General features: G+C 42.5%; 1 protein-coding gene across 4 annotated transcripts in view; it reads left to right on the plus strand.

Moving 5' to 3' along the window:
- Window positions 1-57: 57 nt before the first annotated feature.
- The window catches only part of LINS1 (lines homolog 1), a 32,808-nt gene continuing 11,375 nt past the window's right edge, over window positions 58-21,490 (plus strand). Inside the window, exon 1 of one of the 4 annotated variants that reach the window (XM_061394225.1) lies at window positions 58-577. The gene's annotated coding sequence lies outside the window, so the exon portion shown is untranslated. The remainder of the gene's footprint in view (window positions 578-21,490) is intronic. The other 3 variants (XM_061394226.1, XM_061394227.1, XM_061394230.1) reach the window with 3 other exon arrangements.

Consider the following 21,490-nt stretch of genomic DNA (forward strand, 5'->3'; position numbering starts at 1 on the left):
ACCTCGCGGCTCCCGACGCTCCGCCCCTGGCGGAGGGACTCCACGCGGTTGCTAAGAAACACTATATGCCGAACAGGACCTCTGCGCAAGCGGGTGGAGGCAGCGCCCTGTACGTTCTGTGAACTACGGTGGCCCGGAAGGGGCCGGCGCTTGCTCGAACGGCAATGCGGAGGCGGCGTGGCTTGAGGCAGGTCTCCAGCAGGTAACTGGAAGAGGTCGCTACGCTCGGCGACGGGGGAAGCGGTTGTGCGGCCGATGAGAGGCTGTCTCGAGGCTTAGGACTGAGGAGGTGTCAGTCCCCAGGAAGCGAGGAGAGGCGCTCCTCGTCCTGCCGCCCTCGGTGCTTTTCAGTCGCGAGCGCCGGCTCCTAGGCTGCGCTCCAGGGCCTGAGGCGCCGTTAGCTCCCGGCTGGGCGCGCCTCGCCTCACTCAGAAGAGGACACTGTGCCTTGGCGGTGACGCTTCAAGGGCTTTCCTACGAGGACAGCGGCCCTTGAGAATTCCTGCGAATGAAAGGGAAAAGAGTGGAAAATGTGGGAGATGGCCGTGTTTATTAAGTGCGTTTTTTCACTTACCAGGTATTTACTTTAAGCTGGTCAGTGTCCTAGCCGTCAGGGAGACAAAAGCGAACAAGATATATGTAATCCTTTGCCCTCGTGGAGCTTTACGCTTTAGCAAAGAGACTGACAGATAGAAATTATTTACTAGATAGGGATGGGGTCGAGCTTGGCTTGGACGTGATGGCTCTTTTAGCTAGTAAGGGTCTCTGAGGAAGTGATATTTGACTCGCCATCTGAGTGAGGAACACAGCCATGCTAAGATCAAGGGGCGGGGGGGGGGGGGAGGCGAGGGGCGGGGGCGGGGGCGGGGGTGAATTTTGCAGGCAGAGACATCAAAGTCCAAAGTCTCTGACTGGAATAATCTTTGCCGTTGCTAGGAACTGCAAGAAAGAAGGCCAGCTAGTCAAGCAGGGAAACTGATTGATAATGAAGTTGGTTGTGGGAGTGGAGGGTGTACGACAGGCTGCAGATCTTGCAGGACCCTGTAGCAGGTGGTCGGGAAGATCTATTTATGTTTTGAAAAGATCACTGGCTGCTCAGTGGAGAAGGCTGTAGCTGAGAGTGAGGTTACTGCAGATGTGAAAGACTGTTGTGGTAGTCCAGGCAAGAGTTGACATTATCTTAAACTTAGTCACCCAGTACAGCAGACGTTTGGCTACCACCAGTGTCCTCAAGAAACGCCTATCTAATTGTATAAAGAAAGTATGTATTTCAACATATCAACTACTTTTATGTAATAAAATAAGATGTTTTGTGGCAGATGGGGGTCACTGCAAACATTTCAAATTGATATCCTGCTATTTTATTGTACATTATCATTCATTTATCAAGAATATTCATTTTTCTGCCTTCTACATGAGCTGTTTATTGGCTTAGGTAGGCAAACTGGGCTCAGGCCTACCCAGGGAAGCTCATAGTCAAGTGTGGGGAAACCAAATTAGAAAATTATTGCAGACAATTTAGTGAGACAAATACTATATATAGCCTGAGGGAGCACTTGGCCAAGGCCCTTAATCCTGACTTGGATATGTGGTAGGCTCCCCAAGACTGGAGGTTTCCTCCTTGAAGGTTGAGAGTGGGAGGGGAAAGGCTGAGTATGATTTTAGGGAGAATGGGCCAAGAAAAGTAGTCCTTAAAGTGCACAGAGTTTCTGAGGCCCTCAGAGAAAACCTGGAGCTAAATTTGTGGGGCACAGACCTAACAAGACCCCAACAGTCAGATCTTGAAGGGCATGCTAAGCCATGTTAAGGAATTTGTACTTTATCTGAATCAAAGTGGAGATGTTTTTCAGAAGGAAGTGCGTGTCAGGAAACAACTACTTAGCAAGGACTATGTTGTGGTTGTCCAGGGTAGGAGTGGTGTACTGTAACAGTGGCCATAAGGGTGGAAAGAAGTGAGGTGAGAGAGGGTCTGGAAAGATAGCCAGGTTTCTTGCTTGGGTGACTAGGCGATACAGGTGCCATATACTGAGATGGCAACTTTGAGAGACCATAGAGTGAGTTGAGTTTGTGCTGAAGGTGCTGTGGAAATTCCAAGTGGAGTTCTCCACTGGCATTTAGATATTTGAGAGTGGACCCTAGAAGAGAGCTAAACCTAACTGTGGATTCTGGAGTTGTTAGTGTGGAGATGTTAATTCAAGATATTGAGAGACTGTGAAACATTAAGGAGACTACAATCAGCTCTCTGTTGTATTCATGGGTTCTGCTTCTGTAGTTTCAGCCAACCTCCAGTCAAAAATATTTGTAAAAAGAAAAACGTTCCAGGAAGTTACAAAAAGCAAAACTTGAACTTGCCACCAGCTTAGCAACTATTTACATAGCATTTATGTTGTATAATATATTCTAAGTAAGCCAGAGGTGATTTAAAGTATAGGAGAGGATGTGCATTGTTGTTACTGTTGTTCTTCAGTCGCTAAGTTGTGTCCGACTCTTTGAGACCCTATGGACTGCAACGCACCAGGCTTCCATGTCTTTCACTATTTCCCAGAGTTTGCTCAAATACATGTCCATTGGGTCAGTGATGCTATCTAACCATCTCATCCTCTGCCTCCCTCTTCTTTTGCCTTCCATCTTTCCCATCATCAGGATCCTTTCAAATGAGTCAGCTCTTTGCATCAAGCAGCCAAAGTCTTGAAGCTTTAGCTTCAGTATCAGTCCTTCCAATGAATATTCAGGGTTGATTTCCTTTAGGATTAACTGGTTTGATTTCCTTGTAGTCCAAGGGACTCTGAAGAGTCTTCTCCAGCACCACAGTTCAAAAGCATCAATTCTTCGAAGCTCAGCCTTTATAGTCCAATTCTCACATCCATACATGACTACTGGAAAAACCATAGCTTTGACTAGATGGACCTTTGTTGGCAAAGTGAAGTCTCTGCATTTTAATACTCTGTCTAGGTTTGTCATAGCTTTTCTTCCATGGAGCAAGTGTCTTGTACATTCATGCCTGCAGTTACCATCTGCAGTGATTTTGGATCCCAAGAAAATAAAGTTTGTCACTGCTTCCACTTTTTCCCTTTCTGTGTGCCATGAAGTGATGGGACCGGATGCCATGATCTTAGTTTTTTTCAGTGTTGAGTTTTAAGCCAGCTTTTTCACTCTCCTCTTTCACCCTCATCAAGAGACTCCTTAATTCCTCTTCTCTTTCTGCCATTAGAGTGGTGTCATCTGCATATTCGAGGTTGTTGACATTTCCCTTGGCAATCTTGATTGCAGCCTATGCTTCATCCATCCTGGCATTTTGAATGATGTGCTCTGCATATAAGTTAAATAAGCAGAGTGACAATATACAGCCTTGACATACTCCTTTCCCCAATATTGAAACAGACTGTTGTTCCATGTCCAGTTCTAACTGTTGCTTCTTGACCTGCATACAAGTTTCTCAGGAGACAGGTAAGATGGTCTGGTATTGGCATCCCTTTAAGAATTTTCCACAGTCAAAGGCTTTTGAGTAGTCAGTGAAGCAGAAGTAGGTGTTTTTCTGAAATTCCCTTGTTTTCTCTCTGATCCAACAAATGTTGGATGTGCCTGGATTATATGCAAATAAGGGACTTAAGCGTCTACCGATTTTGGTACCTGTGAGGGGTCCTAGAACCAGTTTCTACCCAGAAGTGACTGTAGCAGGAGAAGAACTGAGCAAGGATGTCTGAGAGAGAATCTCCAGAGAGGGAGAAGGGGCTCCAAGAGAGACTGACTTGTCAGGAATTTGTGTGTGTGTGGTGGTGGTGTTCAGTTGCTAAGTCGTGTCCAACTCTTTGCAACCACGTGAATGCAGCATGCCAGGCTTCCCTGTGTTCAGAAAAAGGCAAATTTATTTATTTATTTATTGTTTTAGCGGCACCGAACGCCACGTGGGATCTTAGTTCCCAGACCAGCAATCAAACTTATGCCCCCTTCAGTGGGAACTCACACTCTTAACCCCTGGCCCACCAGAGAAATCCCAAAGCAAAATATTTTTTAATGGAGGGACTACACAATTATTATCTATGTGAACATGTGCCTATTTTTCCTTTAAAGAATATACCCCTTTGGCCAGCAGTTCTGATGATGTTGTAGTCAGAAACTCCCTTTAGGAAAAAGCCTTAAAGACTTGGCAGAGGTAGGAGAGTGAAAAGATGTATTATAAATTGAGAACCATCATGTATGATAGAGAAGGCACTGAAATAGGGTGGATCAGTGTTAATAGTCACATTGGTAGCCCTAAAGACTTCTTTCTCTTGTTCTGTGTAAGGCTTTTTAGAAAATACAAATTCTTAGAAGAACATTCTTACTAAACATTTGCTTAAATTAGAAAAAAATAGAAGTTTTATACTACTAAGAGCCAGGCTGAAAATTATACAGGATAAGTTTTTAAAAACTTCTGTTTTTTTTAAACCAAACCCACCCAGGAAGTGTAGTATCTAACTGTATATTCAAAGGAATATGTGCAGGACTGCAAGCAGTTTCCAAAGGAATTTCAACAGGAGTGTGGAACAATGGTACTTTACTTGGAATTACTCTTCCTAAAAAAACTACTGTGAAGGCTACTACATATTTTTGTATGTATAATTTCCAATTAAAAAAAATTTAATTTCTCTTTATCCTTAAAATACGTAACTGAATTTTAACTAGAAACCAGTTATATTCAGACATATTAAGTGGTATGATACATTAGCAACTTCTGATCTTTCAATTCTCTCATGATTTCTTCCTGATTTATTATAAAAACAAATAATATCACAGAAAGTTTGGACAACAGCTTATAATACCTAAACTTCAATACAACTACCAACTTTATTTTTGCATACTCTTTTTTTGTCTTCAGACATTTCATACACTTTCCACAATACATGTGCCCTGGGGGATTCCATGGCAGTCAAGGGGTTTGGACTATACATTCTCTGGTCGGAGAACTAAAATCCCATGATCCATATGGCATGGCCAAAATAAAAAAACTTGTGTTATGAGACTTTATTGCTGCCTAAATAATTGCTGCCTCCTTCTTGGAAACCCAGATTGCTACCTGATGTCCACTAGCACTCTTGGGTTCTGGAATTGCAGAGAGGGTTTATGAGTTATCTGGGCCAGTGATTTTCAGGTTTCTTAGCAATGGGACTCCAGTGTGAAAAAAAAAAAAACAACTGTTGACAGGGGTATTTTACCAGTATGAATGTAAATTGTAAGTTCAGTTTTATAAAGTTTACTGACTATAGAATCAGGCAGTTTTGAATTCCAAAAAGAATAAAATAAACGAATAAATCTGTGAAGTTGTGGAGGAAATGTTCAGTCTCACAGCATCGTCAGCCCCATGCAGCTCAGTGTGTTGCTAAATGTTGCTTCAACCAAGACATGAAGGTCTCCTAGCTTAACAGAAGTTGGTATCTGAGTTGTGTCCTAGCTTTTCCTTTTCTCTGGTCATTTGAAATCCTTTGTTCAGGTTGCAACAGTTTGCGAGATTACCGAGGTAATTATATCACAACCAGGGAACATGGCATAGAGAATGTGCTACTAGATAATTCTAAATTGATTTATTGTGTTGGTGATGTCAAATTTGATAATTCTTAAACTATAACTTTTCACTGATTTAGCAGTTTAGATTGCATAATATTTTTAGCAAATTAAACTTGATTAGATTTCACCAGACGTACTTTACTTTGCATTAGGTGATATCAAATTCACACAAATGGAAACACTAATTTTACAACAGATAAATGAAGTAATTCCAGATCAGCATTTATGATGTTTTAGTTCATAAAACCCTGCTGTGCTTAGTCGCTCAGTCGTGTTCGACTCTTCGCAACCCTTTGATCCTGCTAGGCTAGGCCCCTCTGTCCATGGGGATTCTCCAGGCAAGAACACTGGAGTTTGTTGCCATGCCTTCCTTCAGGGGATCTTCCCAGCCCAGGGATCAAACCAGGGTCTCCTGCGTTGCAGGCAGATTCTTTACCAGCTGAGGTACTAGGGAAGCCCCCATAAAACCCTGACTCAGTCTTAATTGAGTTTCTACCCTGTATAGAAGAGTACTTGATCATTGGAAAAATGTTCCAGCCCCACTGCAGCAACTCTGACTTACTTGGTGCCCAGGGCTCAGGCATTTTTCCTCATGCCCCAGTGAGTTCACTCTGTAACTGAAGTCTAGAACCACTGCCCAGGAGACTGTGTCTCAGCCCTTAAATCAGGCGGTGTTGATAATACAGAGAGAGAGCAGGTTATGCCGTGAATGACAGCAGATACCATTTTTGTGACTACAGGGAAATTGAGACCTACATGTTGTTAATACGGCCACCAGACAGTCTGTCATCTGCCTTCCAGCATAACTTTGTTCAGCAGTACTTGGCAGGAAAGGAAGAAGGGGCTGGATATAAAAATTCCTCTTTTTAGACTTTGACCTTACAGTCCCAAGAAAAAAATGCTGAAAGGAAGGAAGCTAACTGCTGGCTCTCGAGCTTCCTTATAGCCCTGATCAGACTTTTTTTTCCCTTCAGGGTAGTTTTAATTCACCCCTTATTGTAACTCAATGTGTGCAGCTCCAGCACATTGAGCACACTGTTAGGTAACATAGTAAAGATTGAATGAGCTCAGAACTCAAGCCCTACTATGGATAGTACTGCTATGTATAACATTTATTTTTTAACATGAAAGTTTTATTGTAGTTTAAAATTCAGAAGTTAAAAGTTACACAGCAGTTGAAAGTTTTTTTGAGATCAAAATAGTACTAAAATGAACTTTGTAGCTGATTTTAGGATTATTTCAGAGATACATATTACTAATGAACACCAAATGAATGAAGTTAATAGATCTCTGAGAACTTGACTGAAACAGTATTCAGCCATCAAAACATTCAATAAATATTTAATGCCTACTGTGTACCTGGCATTGTGCTAGGAGCTGGGGAAGAAGTGATGAACTAGACTCCTCTTTAAAGCAGGAGTCTTAGAAATCATTGCACAGATCATTTAAAGTACAATTGTGACATATTCTGTAAGAGGACAGTAATTCTAGAAGACTGAGTCTAGGTATCTCAGGAGGACTTAACCTTGCTGGAGAAAGTCATATTTGAAGCTGAGCTATGCTTAGTCACTCAGTTGTGTCTGACTCTTTGTGACCCCATGATGGACTGTAGCCCACCAGGCTCCTCTGTCCATGGGATTCTCCAGGCAAGAATACTGGAGTGGGTTGCCATGCCCTTCTCCAGGGGATCTTCCCAATCCAGGGATCAAACTCAGGTCTCCTGCATTGCAGGCAGATTCTTTACCATCTGAACCACCAGGGAAGCCCAAGAATACTGGAGTGGGTAACGGGAATCTTCCCGACCCAGGAATCAAACTGGGTCTCCTGCATTACAGGTTGATTCTTTACCACCTGAGCTAGTAGGGAAGCCCATATTAGTTTCAGGTGAGCAACATAATGATTCAAGATTTGTATATACTGTAAAATGATCATCCCAATAAGTCTAGTTAATATGCATGTCCTCACATAGGTTTTTTGTGTGTGTGATGAGAACTTTGAAGATTATCCCTTAGCAATGGGAACAAAGTACAATACAGTATTGTTAACTATAGTCATTGTACTGTACGTTACATCCCATGAATGTACAGTCACTGTACTGTGCATTCCCCTGTTTTGCCCACACGCCACCCCCTGTTACTGGCAAACACCAGTCTGTTCTCTGTGTCTATGAATTTGTTGTTGTTTTCATATGTGTGTATGCTCAGTCTTTTTCTACTCTTTGCAACCCTATGGACTGTAGCCTGCCTGGCTCCTGTGTCTATGGAATTTTCCAGGCAAGAATACTAGAGTGGGTAGCCATTTCCTACTCCAGGGGATTCCCAGCTCAGGGATCCAACCCACTTTTCTTGATTTCCTGCATTGGCAAGAGGATTCTTTACCACTAGCACCACTGGGAAGCTTTATTTATTTAGATTCTACATGTCAAAGAGATCATATGGTATTTCTCTTTATCTGACTTATTTCACTTAGCATACTACCCTCAAGGTCCATCCACATTGTCACAAGTGACAAGATTTCATCTTTTTTTTTTTTTTAATGACTGAATAATAATATCTGTGTCTATAGAAAAGTCACATTTTCTTTATCCGTTAATCTGTTTAATAGACACTCAGGTTGCTTCCATGTCTTGACTATTGTGAATAATGTTGCATTGAACATAGGGGAGTATATATCTTTTCAAGTTAGTGTTTTTATTTCCATTGGATAAATAGCCAGAAGTGAAACTGCTGTTTCATGTAATAGTTCTAGTTTTAATTTTTTTGAGGCCCTCCATACTGGTTTGTATAGAGACTGCACTCACTTATATTCCTGCCAGCAGTGCACAAGGATTCCATTTTCTCCACATCCTCACTGAGACTTGTTAGTTCTTGTCTTTTTTATAAACAGCCGATATAATAGGTATGAGGTAATATCTCATTGTGGTTTTGACTTGCATTTCCCTGATGACTAATGATGTTGAGCATCTTTTAGTATTACCAGCTGGCCATCTGTATGTCTTTGGAAAAATGTCTGTTCAGATCCTCTGCCCATTTTTTAATCAGCTTTTTGACTTGGGAGGATTCTTTGCTATAGAATTTATGTGAATTCGTTATATGTCTTGGATATCAACCTCTCATCAGATATGTGGCTTTCAAATATTTTCTCCCATTTTGTGGGTTATCTGCATTTTACTACTGGATTCCTTTGCTGTGCGGTTTATAGAAACTAAGTGTGTGTTGATGGATGAATGGATAAAGAAAATAACAAAAACACCAAGCTCATGGATGCAGAAAACAGATTGGTGTTTGTTATAGATTGGAGGGGTGGGTGGAGGTGGAGGGCAAATGAGCGAAGGGGATCTGAAGTTACAAACAGTCAGTTATAAAATAAATAAGACGTGGAGCTGTAATGTACAGCAGAGGTCCCCAACGCCTGGGCCAGGAGCCGTTACTGTCATCAGGCCGTGGTCTGTTAGGAACCAGGCTGCACTGCAGGAGATGAGCAGGGAAGCTTCCTCTGTCTTCCTTCTGTATTTGCAGCCACTCCTCATTTCTCGCGTTGCCACTCATCTCCACTTCCTGTTAGATCACCGGCGGCTTTAGATTCTCACAGAGCAAACCCTACTGTGAATTGCGCATGCAAAGGATCTAGGTTGCACACTGCTTAGGAGAGTCGAGAGTCGTAAGCCTGACAATCTGAGGTAGAGCTGGGTGGTGATGCCTACAACTGGGAAGGGGCTGCAAATACAGATTATCATTAGCAGAGAGGTTTGACTGCACAGAGCCATAATAAGTCAACTGCTTGCAGACTCATCAAAACCCAGCAGTGAGTGGCAAGTGACAATTAAGCTACATCTGGTGGTAGGCTTTCTAGTGATAAGTGAGCTGATGCACTTCAACTGCACAGCTGTATCTGGTGGCAGGATTTAAGTCAGAATCTGATACTTATTTTAGTCTGCGCGTGGCCTGCTCATTATTTTATTTGCCACTTCTGTCTGTGCCCTCTTTCCTGCTCTACACACTTGTCTTAGTCACAGCTTTGGTAAACCCACATGCTAACCCTAGCCAACATGAGTGGAAACCAAACATCACTGGAGAGTTTCTTTGAAAAGAGGGCAAGATTCAGTGATAAGACAGCAGAAAACTCTTAAGACTGTCAGTGAAAAGAAAGCTGCATATAAAAGAAAAACTGAGTTCCACTTAAATTATGGGTTCATTGCATCAGGTGCTTCATATTCTCCAAGCTCGCTTTGTATCATATGTGGAGACACTGGCTATCCAACCAAGCCATGAAACTTTCGAAAATGCTTTGCCACTTGGAGACCAAGCACTGTGCATTAAAAGACATGTCTTTGGAGTTTTCCAAAAGAAAAAATACATGAATACGAAAAACAGAAGCAATTATTGAAGGCCACCACTTCATCAAATGTGTCTGCACTGAGAGCGTCATTCTTAGTGGCTGACAGCACCTCTAAAGCTAAGAAGCCCTTTCCTGTTGGTGAAGAGCTGATCCTGCCCGCTGCTTAAGGACACTGTCCTGAACTTTTAGGAGAGGCTTCAGTTCAAAAGGTGACACGTGTTCCTCTTTTGACTAACACCATAACTAGATGAACTGATGAAACAGCAGAGGATCCTGAGGCACAATTATTAGGGAGGATTAATGAGTCGCTGTGGCATGTAATCCATGTTGACAAGTCTACCGGTGTTGACAACAAGGCAACAAAGCTTGTCTTCATGCAATATTTTCAGGAGGGTGTGCATAACAATGTTATGTGCGCTTTTGTTGCCAGCCAACACCACAGCTGCAGAACTCTTCCAGTCATTGACTACTTCTCGGGAAACTGAATTGGTCATTTTGTGTCAGTATGTGCCCGAATGGAGCGGCTGCCGTGACTGGACAACTGTTTGCCTTCACTAATCAGGTCAAAGAGGTCGCCTCTGACTGTTGAGTCTTCACATGGTGTCATCCATAGAGAAATGCTGGCTAGCCGAAAAATGCCACCTGAGCTTAACAGTGTTTTGTAGGATGTGATTAAAATTGTTAACCACAGTAAGGTACATGCCCTTAACTCACTTCTGTTCACATAGCTGTGTGAGGAGGTGGATGCAGAGCTTATATGTCTTCTCTTATACACAGATAGTTTTCTAAAGGTGGATCACTGGCCAGAGTTTTTGAGTTACAAGAGCTGCTCCAGAGATTTCTTTTAGAAAAACAGTCACCACTGGCAAAACATTTCACTGACACAGAATGGGTTGCAAACCTTGCTTACTTGTGTGACATATTCAACCTTTTCAGTGAACTCAATCTATCACTATAGGGAAAAGGACCAGTGTGTTCAAGCTGACAGAAAAAGTGGCTGCATTCAAAGCCAAACTGGAATTATGGGTCGATGAGTGAACATTGGGATTTTTGACATATTTCAAACATTAGCAGAGATTTTGAAAGAAACTGAGTCGAGGTCTTCTTTCTCCCAGCTGGAGCATGATCACCTGTGTCAGCTTTCAAAAGAGTCAGCATAACTTCCCAACCACAAAAGACCTCTGAACTGGGAAGGAACAGATCCATGACCTATTTGTGAATAAGCCAGGTGAAAAAGTAGAGGATCAACTGCTTGAGATCACAAATTACAGTGGCCTTAAAAGTATGTTTGAGACAACTTCAGATCTCCGTATGTTCTGGATTAAACTCAAGGCAGAATATCCTGAGATTGCCACAGAAGCACTAAAAAGCCTGCCTCCATTTCCAGTGTCTCCTCTCTTTGTAAAGCGGGGTTTTCTGCAATGACAGCAACCACAACGAGATTATGGAGTAGACAGACATAGGCAGCACACTTCGGGCATCACTGTCTCCCATCACCCCCAGATGGGACTGTCCAGTTGCAAGAAACCAAGCTCAGGGCTCCCACTGATCCTGCATTATGGTAGGTTGTGTAATTATTTCATTATATATTATGTAATAATAAAAGAAATAAAGTGCACAGTAAATGAGCTTGAATCCTTCCAAAACCATCCCCCCTCAGCCCCCAGTCTATGGAAAAATTGTCTTCCATGAAACCAGTCCCTGGTGCCAAAACGGTTGGGGACTGCTGATGTACACCTTGGTTAATAGTCAGTACTATTGCCTTTGAAAGTTGCTAAGAGCATATCTTAAAAAGTTCTAACCACACACAAAACTTTTTTGAAATTTTGGTGATGGATGTTAACTGGATATAACATGGTAGTCATTTTGCAATATATAGATGAGAGTGTCATGTTGTACACCCGAAACTAATATAATGTTATATATCAATTATACCTTGATTAAAAAAAAAAAGAATCTGGTAAACAGTGACTTCTATTTGTGCCTTCCTTAACTTGCCACCGCCTTAAAAATGGGGGTGGAGCATTGTTTTTTTCTCCCGTCATGTTCATTCTCTTTTAGCCATTTTACACCATAAATAGAAGTGAAAAGGCTGTAACAGAAAGGAGTCGGCGGACAGGGCCTGGAGTCCGTCCCACTCTGTGTTGTCTTGTTTCCGGCTGGAGCACAGGAAACACTGACAGATGTGCACTGGGGATTACTGTGGAGACAGTCACACTTAACCCTTCCAGTGTCATCACGTCCTGGAACATGGAAGGAGAATGAGGCTTAGTAGCTTGCCCTGTGGTAACCCTGATGTGGTGGAAACATGTGACTGTAGACCCCAGGTTCCAGGCTCTTACCAGTATAGCGCTTTGGGAGAAAAACACTTTCAATCACTTAATAATATATTTTAAGTCTTTATAAGTTAATTATCAGGCTTTTGCTTTATGCGAAAAAAAAAGAAAAAAATCACCTGACCTGTGTCAGAGTTCTGCCAATAAGAATTTAATAGGAGGTCAATTTACAAACATGAGACAGGGTCTAAGGTTCTTAGTGTTTTAGCAGTAACCTGGAAACTTGTTAGAAATAAAAGTTGGGGGGCCCCATCCCAGAACTCCCAGGCATGGTCTGCTCTTATGTGCCTTGCAAGTGATTCTGGGGCAGCTAAAACTTGTTCTAAGGAAATGAGCAAAAGACGGCGTTCCCTGGGGCCCGGTCACTATGTGCTCTCGGCCTGGAGGTAGGTAGAAGGAACAGTTCCTGAACCTGGAAAGAACAGCCTGTCCCCACCCACCGCCACCACAGGTCTCCTTCTGCAGCATGTATGGGCGTGGAGAAAGGGGAAGGGTAGAACCAGTAGCACAAAGGGAAGGTGCCTAGCCCAGGACACGGTGTGGGAACATACCCTTCCTCTCCTTCTGCCTCTGGGTAGGGAGGTGCTCTTGAAATTGGAGTTGACCAGCGGTGATTGCCTTGGCAGTGGACTTGGGTGATGGGAACCTCTGTCCTTTCATTTTCTGGGCCTTCTCAGTCCTTCACCACCTTTTCAGCCTTTCCAAACCTTGGCACTGCCACCCAGGGTCTCCTCCCCCTCCCAACTTTCTGTAGAGTCTAACCAGACCCAGACCCATTTTATTTTTTTGGACAAAGTAAATGCTGTGTTAGTTGGGGGGAAGGGACTGGAATCTCAGAAGCAGCCTTTGTTTAGAGTGCCTCAGCTTCTACTTTAAGAATCACAGCATCCTTGTAAATGGAGAGAGAGAGAAAGTAGCTGTCAGCCTTTGGTCAGATTTGAACCTACTGTTGCGTTGGGCATATTGTTGCCCCATATTGAGAGATTTCAGTCACTTAGGAAACTATTAGCTTCTCATAGAAAAGTTTTTTTTACTTAATATATTGATCATGAAAGTAGTTATTTTCCTGTATTCTGAATTTAATGTAGCAGTTATATATAAAAACTTTATAAAAGAAATAGTCATCTTTTTTTTATTAAAAGACAAGGTGTAAATTACTAACAGCTTCTTTTTTGATAATTTTAAAATTAAGCTGTGGGAGAATGTTGTAAATAGACAACCCTTAAAGGTGCTATTTCTTAGGAATTTTTTAAGAAAATATTTTTAAATAACCATCCTCAGTTTTCAATCTGGAAATAATTAAGATCAGAGTTCTAATATGTTTACATGCATGCATGCTAAGTTGCTTCAGTTCTTTCTGACTCTTCGAGATCAAACCCATGTCTCGCACATCTCTTGCACTGTTGTTGTTCAGTCTCTCAGTTGTATCCGACTGGGAACCCATGGACTGCAGCACGCCAGGCTTCCCTGTCTATCATCAGCTCCCAGAGCTTGCTCAGACTAACATCCATCGAGTTGGTGATGCCATCCAACCATCTGGTCCTCTGTTGTCCCCGTCTCCTCCCGCCTTCAATCTTTCTTAGCATCAGCGTCAGGGTCTTTTCTAACGAGTCAGCTCTTTGCATCAGATGGCCATAGTATTGGAGCTTCAGCTTCAACATCAGTCTTTACAATGAATATTCAGGATTGATTTCCTGTAGGATTGACTGCTTTGATCTTTCAGTCCAAGGGACTCTCAAGAATGTTCTCCAGCACCACAGTTCAAAAGCATCAGTTCTTCAAAGCTCAGGCTTCTTTATGGTCCAACTCTTATATCCATTTATGACTACTGGAAAAACCATAGCTTTGACTGTATAGACCTTTGTTACGAAAATAATGTCTCTGCTTTTTAATACTCTATCCAAGTTTGTCATAGCTTTTCTTCCAAGGAGCAAGCATCTTTTAATTTCATGGCTTCAGTCACCATCGGAAGTGATTTTGGAGCCCAAGAAAATAAAGCCTCACCATTTCCCTTGTTTCCCCATCTATTTACCATGAAGTGATGGAATCAGATGCATGATCTTAGTTATTTGAATGTTGAGTTTTAAGCCAGCTTTTTCACTCTCCTCTTTCACTTTCATCAAGAGGCTCTTTAGTTCTTTGCTTTCTGCTGTAAGGGTGGTGTCATCTTCATATCTGATGTTATTGATATCTCTTTCAGAAATCTGATTCCAGCTTGTGCTTCATCCAGCCCAGCATTTCTCATGATGTACTCTGCATAGAAGTTAAATAAGCAGGGTGACAATATACAGCCTTGATGTACTCTTTTCCCAAGTTTGAACCAATCTATTGTTCCATGTTCAGTTCTAACTATTGCTTCTTGACCTGCATACAGATATCTCAGGAGGCAGATAAGGTGGTCTGGTATTCCCATCTCTTTAATAATTTTCCATAGTTTGTTGTGATCCACACAAAGGCTTTAGCATAGTCAATGAAGCAGATGTTTTTTCTGGAATTCTCTTGCTTTTTCTGTAATCCATTGGATGTTGGCAATTTTATCTCTGGTTCCTCTGCCTTTTCTAAAACCAGCTTGAACATCTGGAAGTTCTCCGTTCACATACTGTTGAAGCCTAGCTTGGAGAATTTGAGCATTACTTTACTGCTGCTAAGTCACTTCAGTCATGTCCGACTCTGTGCGACCCCATAGATGGCAGCCCACCAGGCTCCCCCGTCCCTGGGATTCTCCAGGCAAGAACACTGGAGTGGGTTGCCATTTCCTTCTCCAGTGCATGAAAGTGAAAAGTGAAAGTGAAGTCGCTCAGTTGTGTCCGATTCTTAGTGACCCCATGGACTCCAGCCTACCAGGCTCCTCTGTCCATGGGATTTTCCAGGCAAGAGTACTGGAGTGGGGTGCCATTGCCTTCTCCCATTACTAGCATGTGAAATGAGTGCAATTGTGCAATAGTTTTAACATTCTTTGTCATTACCTTTCTTTGGGATTGGAATGAAAACTGACCTTTTCCAGTCCTGTGGCCACTGCTGAGTTTTCCAAATTTGCTGGCATATTGAGTGCAGCACTTTCACAGCATCATCTTTCAGGATTTGAAATAGCTCAGCTGGAATTCCATCACCTCCACTGTTTTTGTTCATAGTTTTGCTTCCTAAGGCCCACTTGACTTCAGACTCCAGGATGTCTGGCTCTAGGTGAGTGATCAGACCATTGGGTTATCTCTTGCATTGCCAGGCAGGTTCTTCACCACTAGTGCCACCTGAAAAGCTCAAAGTGTTAGTTGCTCAGTCTTGTCTGACTCTTTGCAACCCATGGACTAAAACACACCAGTCTCTTCTGTCCATGGAATTCACCAAACAAGAATACTGGAGTGGGTAGCCATTCCCTTCTCCCGGGGATCTTCCCAGGGATCAGAACCAGGTCTCCTGCATTGCAGGCAGATTCTTTACTATCTGAGCCACCAGGGAAGCCCTAATATGTTTATATTTTAGTATTTATATTAATTATTTCCTTGATATTAATGAAGTCCTATGCATATTGTTGCTAAGGATCAGAAGGCTGATGTCTATACCCAAGTTATTTTTTTTTTAATTTAGCTTTAATCTGAGCTCATTGTAAATTCACTTGAAGTTGTAAGAAATAATGAGAGATCTTGTGTACCCTCCAATGGTAGTGTCTTGCAAAATTGGAACCATACCACAACCAGGATTGATATTGATACAACCAGTGTACTGCTCCTAATTGGACTCTCCTTTTGCCCGTGTTCATTTCTGTGTGTGTATATTTAGTTCAGTGCAGTTTTGTCACACAGATAGATTAGCATGTTCCCCATCAGCTGTTGTCATAGGGCCTTTACAGCCCTGCTCACCAAGTGAAAATGACCCTTCTTGTCCTCTGGCAATCACTGATCTCTCCAGTGCTCTACTTCTGGGCGTTTCAAGATTGAACCGTACAGTATGCAGCCTTTTGACATGGGCTTTTTCCTCAGCATGATCCCCTTAAGGGTCATCCAAATCATTGCATGTGTCTGTAGTTCTTTCCTTCTTATTACTGAGTAGTATGGATATACCATAGTTATTTATTCATCCATTTATAGTTAACTATTCATCGTTCATAGTTAACCGTTCATCCATTGAAGGGCATCTGGATTGTCTCTAGTTTTATGCTGTGAATAAACCTACTATGAACTTTCACATACAGGTATTTGTGGGAATATAGGTCTTTATTTTCCTGGAATAAGTGCCCAAGTGTGTCATTACTGGATGATATGGTAGTTGCATACTTAGTTTTTGTTTTGTTTTAAAGACTGTATATGTTTTAGAACAGTTTTAGGTTCACAGCAAGATTGGGAGAAAGGTACAGGGGTTTCCCGTATATCTTCTGCCTGCACACATATATAGTCTCCCTCATTATCAGCATCCCTCATTCAGATCAGATCAGATCAGTCGCTCAGTCGTGTCCAACTCTTTGCGACCCCATGAATCGCAGCACGCCAGGCCTCCCTGTCCATCACCAACTCCCGGAGTTCACTCAGACTCACGTCCATCGAGTCAGTGATGCCATCCAGCCATCTCATCCTCGGTCGTCCCCTTCTCCTCCTGCCCCCAATCCCTCCCAGCATCAGAGTCTTTTCCAATGAGTCAACTCTTTGCATGAGGTGGCCAAAGTACTGGAGTTTCAGCTTCAGCATCATTCCCTCCAAAGAAATCCCAGGGCTGATCTCCTTCAGAATGGACTGGTTGGATCTCCTTGCAGTCCAAGGGACTCTCAAGAGTCTTCTCCAACACCACAGCTCAAAAGCATCAATTCTTCAGTGCTCAGCTTTCTTCACAGTCCAACTCTCACATCCATACATGACCACAGGAAAAACCATAGCCTTGACTAGACAAACTTTTGTTGGCAAAGTAATGTCTCTGCTTTTCAATATGCTATCTAGGTTGGTCATAACTTTCCTTCCAAGGAGTAAGCGTCTTTTAATTTCATGGCTGCAGTCACCATCTGCAGTGATTTTAGAGCCCCCCAAAATAAAGTCTGACACTGTTTCCACTGTTTCCCCATCTATTTCCCATGAAGTGATGGGACCAGATGCCATGATCTTCGTTTTCTGAATGTTGAGCTTTAAGCCAACTTTTTCACTCTCCACTTTTACCTTCATCAACAGGCTTTTGAGTTCCTCTTCACTTTCTGCCATAAGGGTGGTGTCATCTGCATATCTGAGGTTATTGATATATCTCCCAGCAATCTTGATTCCAGCTTGTGTTTCTTCCAGTCCAGCATTTCTCATGATGTACTCTGCATAGAAGTTAAATAAACAGGGTGACAATATACAGCCTTGACGTACTCCTTTCCCTATTTGGAACCAGTCTGTTGTTCCATGTCCAGTTCTAACTGTTGCTTCCTGACCTGCATACAAATTTCTCAAGAGGCAGATCAGGTGGTCTGGTATTCCCATCTCTTTCAGAATTTCCCACAGTTTATTGTGATCCACACAGTCAAAGGCTTTGGCATAGTCAATAAAGCAGAAATAGATGTTCTTCTGGAACTCTCTTGCTTTTTCCATGATCCAGCAGATGTTGGAAATTTGATCTCTGGTTCCTCTGCCTTTTCTAAAACCAGCTTGAACATCAGGAAGTTCACGGTTCACATATTGCTGAAGCCTGGCTTGGAGAATTTTGAGCATTACTTTGCTAGCGTGTGAGATGAGTGCAATTGTGCAGTAGTTTGAGCATTCTTTGGCATTGCCTTTCTTTGGGATTGGAATGAAAACTGACCTTTTCCAGTCCTATGGCCACTGCTGTTTTCTCCGAATTTGCTGGCATATTGAATGCAGCACTTTCACAGCATCATCTTTCAGGATTTGGAATAGCTCAACTGGAATTCTATCACCTCCGCTAGCTTTGTTCGTAGTGATGCTTTCTAAGGCCCCCTTGACTTCACATTCCAGGATGTCTGGCTCTAGGTGAGTGATCACACCATCGTGATTATCTGGGTCATGAAGATCTTTTTTGTACATTTCTTCTGTGTATTCTTGCCATCTCTTCTTAATATTTTCTGCTTCTGTTAGGTCCATACCATTTCTGTCCTTTATTGACAGAAATGGTATGGACCTAACAGCTGTGGCTGTGGGGGTACAGGAGGGCCTAGAGGAGCTATCCCATGTTGAAGGTCAGGAAGGGCAGCGGTGAGGAGATATCCCTCGTCTAAGGTAAGGAGCATTGGCTGCACTTTGCTGGAGCAGCCTTGAAGAGATACCCCACGCCCAAGGTAAGAGAAACCCAAGTAAGACGGTAGGTGTTGCAAGAGGGCATCAGAGGGTAGACACACTGAAACCATACTCACGGAAAACTAGTCAATCTAATCACACTAGGACCACAGCCTTGTCTAACTCAATGAAACTAAGCCATGCCCGTGGGGCAACCCAAGATGGGCGGGTCATGGTGGAGAGATCTGACAGAATGTGGTCCACTGGAGAAGGGAATGGCAAACCACTTCAGTATTCTTGCCTTGAGAACCCCATGAACAGTGTGAAAAGGCAAAATGGTAAGATACTGAAAGAGAAACTCCCCAGGTCAGTAGGTGCCCAATATGCTACTGGAGGTCAATGGAGAAATAACTCCAGAAAGAATGAAGGGATGGAGCCAAAGCAAAAACAATACCCAGCTGTGGATGTGACTGGTGATAGAAGCAAGGTCTGATGCTATAAAGAGCAATATTGAATAGGAACTTGGAATGTCAGGTCCATGAATCAAGGCAAATTGGAAGTGGTCAAACGAGATGGCAAGAGTGAATGTCGACATTCTAGGAATCAGTGAACGGAAATGGACTGGAATGGGTGAATTTAACTCAGATGACCATTATATCTACTACTGCGGGCAGGAATCCCTCAGAAGAAATGGAGTAGCCATCATGGTCAACAAAAGAGTCCGAAATGCAGTACTTGGATGCAATCTCAAAAACAATAGAATGATCTCTGTTCATTTCCAAGGCAAACCGTTCAATATCACAGTAATCCAAGTCTATGCCCCAACCAGTAACACTGAAGAAGGTGAAGTTGAACGGTTCTATGAAGACCTACAAGACCTTTTAGAACTAACACCCAAAAAAGATGTCCTTTTCATTATAGGGGACTGGAATGCAAAAGTAGGAAGTCAAGAAAAACCTGGAGTAACAGGAAAATTTGGCCTTGGAATACGGAATGAAGCAGGGCAAAGACTAATAGAGTTTTGCCAAGAAAATGCACTGGTCATAACAAACACCCTCTTCCAACAACACAAGAGAAGACTATACATGGACATCACCAAATGGTCAACACCGAAATCAGATTGATTATATTCTTTGCAGCCAAAGATGGGAGAAGCTCTATACAATCAGCAAAAACAAGACCAGGAGCTGACTGTGGCTCAGATCATGAACTCCTTATTGCCAAATTCAGACTGAAATTGAAGAAAGTAGGGAAAACCACTAGACCATTCAGGTATGACCTAAATCAAATCCCTTATGCTTATACAGTGGAAGTGAGAAATAGATTTAAGGGCCTAGATCTGATAGATAGAGTGCCTGATGAACTATGCAATGAGTTTCGTGACATTGTACAGGAGACAGGGATTAAGACCATCCCCATGGGAAAAAAATGCAAAAAAGCAAAATGACTGGGGAGGCCTTACAAACAGCTGTGAAAAGAAGAGAAGCGAAAAGCAAAGGAGAAAAGGAAAGATATAAACATCTGAATGCAGAGTTCCAAAGAATAGTAAGAAGAGATAAGAAAGCCTTCTTCAGCAATCAATGCAAAGAAATAGAGGAAAACAACAGAATGGGAAAGACTAGAGATCTCTTCAAGAAAATCAGAGATACCAAAGGAACATTTCATGCAAAGATGGGCTCGATAAAGGACAGAAATGGTATGGACCTAACAAAAGCAGAAGATATTAAGAAGAGATGGCAAGAATACATAGAAGAAATGTACAAAAAAGATCTTCATGACCCAGATAATCACGATGGTGTGATCACTCACCTAGAGCCAGACATCCTGGAATGTGAAGTCAAGGGGGCCTTAGAAAGCATCACTATGAACAAAGCTAGCGGAGGTGATAGAATTCCAGTTGAGCTATTCCAAATCCTGAAAGATGATGCTGTGAAAGTGCTGCACTCAATATGCCAGCAAATTTGGAGAAAACAGCAGTGGCCATAGGACTGGAAAAGGTCAGTTTTCATTCCAATCCCAAAGAAAGGCAATGCCAAAGAATGCTCAAACTACTGCACAATTGCACTCATCTCACACGCTAGCAAAGTAATGCTCAAAATTCTCCAAGCCAGGCTTCAGCAATATGTGAACCGTGAACTTCCTGATGTTCAAGCTGGTTTTAGAAAAGGCAGAGGAACCAGAGATCAAATTTCCAACATCTGCTGGATCATGGAAAAAGCAAGAGAGTTCCAGAAGAACATCTATTTCTGCTTTATTGACTATGCCAAAGCCTTTGACTGTGTGGATCACAATAAACTGTGGGAAATTCTGAAAGAGATGGGAATACCAGACCACCTGATCTGCCTCTTGAGAAATTTGTATGCAGGTCAGGAAGCAACAGTTAGAACTGGACATGGAACAACAGACTGGTTCCAAATAGGGAAAGGAGTATGTCAAGGCTGTATATTGTCACCCTGCTTATTTAACTTATATGCAGAGTACATCATGAGAAATGCTGGACTGGAAGAAACACAAGCTGGAATCAAGATTGCCAGGAGACATATTAATAACCTCAGATATGCAGATGACACCACCCTTATGGCAGAAAGTGAAGAGGAACTCAAAGGCCTGTTGATGAAGGTGAAAGTGGAGAGTGAAAAAGTTGGCTTAAAGCTCAACATTCAGAAAACGAAGATCATGGCATCCGGTCCCATCACTTCATGGGAAATAGATGGGGAAACAGTAGAAACAGTGTCAGACTTTATTTTGGGGGGCTCTAAAATCACTGCAGATGGTGACTGCAGCCATGAAATTAAAAGACGCTTACTCCTTGGAAGGAAAGTTATGACCAACCTAGATAGCATATTGAAAAGCAGAGACATTACTTTGCCAACAAAAGTTTGTCTAGTCAAGGCTATGGTTTTTCCTGTGGTCATGTATGGATGTGAGAGTTGGACTGTGAAGAAAGCTGAGCACTGAAGAATTGATGCTTTTGAGCTGTGGTGTTGGAGAAGACTCTTGAGAGTCCCTTGGACTGCAAGGAGATCCAACCAGTCCATTCTGAAGGAGATCAGCCCTGGGATTTCTTTGGAGGGAATGATG

The sequence above is a fragment of the Bos javanicus genome, chromosome 21, assembly GCF_032452875.1.
Source record: "Bos javanicus breed banteng chromosome 21, ARS-OSU_banteng_1.0, whole genome shotgun sequence".
In the NCBI taxonomy this organism is placed as follows: Eukaryota; Metazoa; Chordata; class Mammalia; order Artiodactyla; family Bovidae; genus Bos; species Bos javanicus.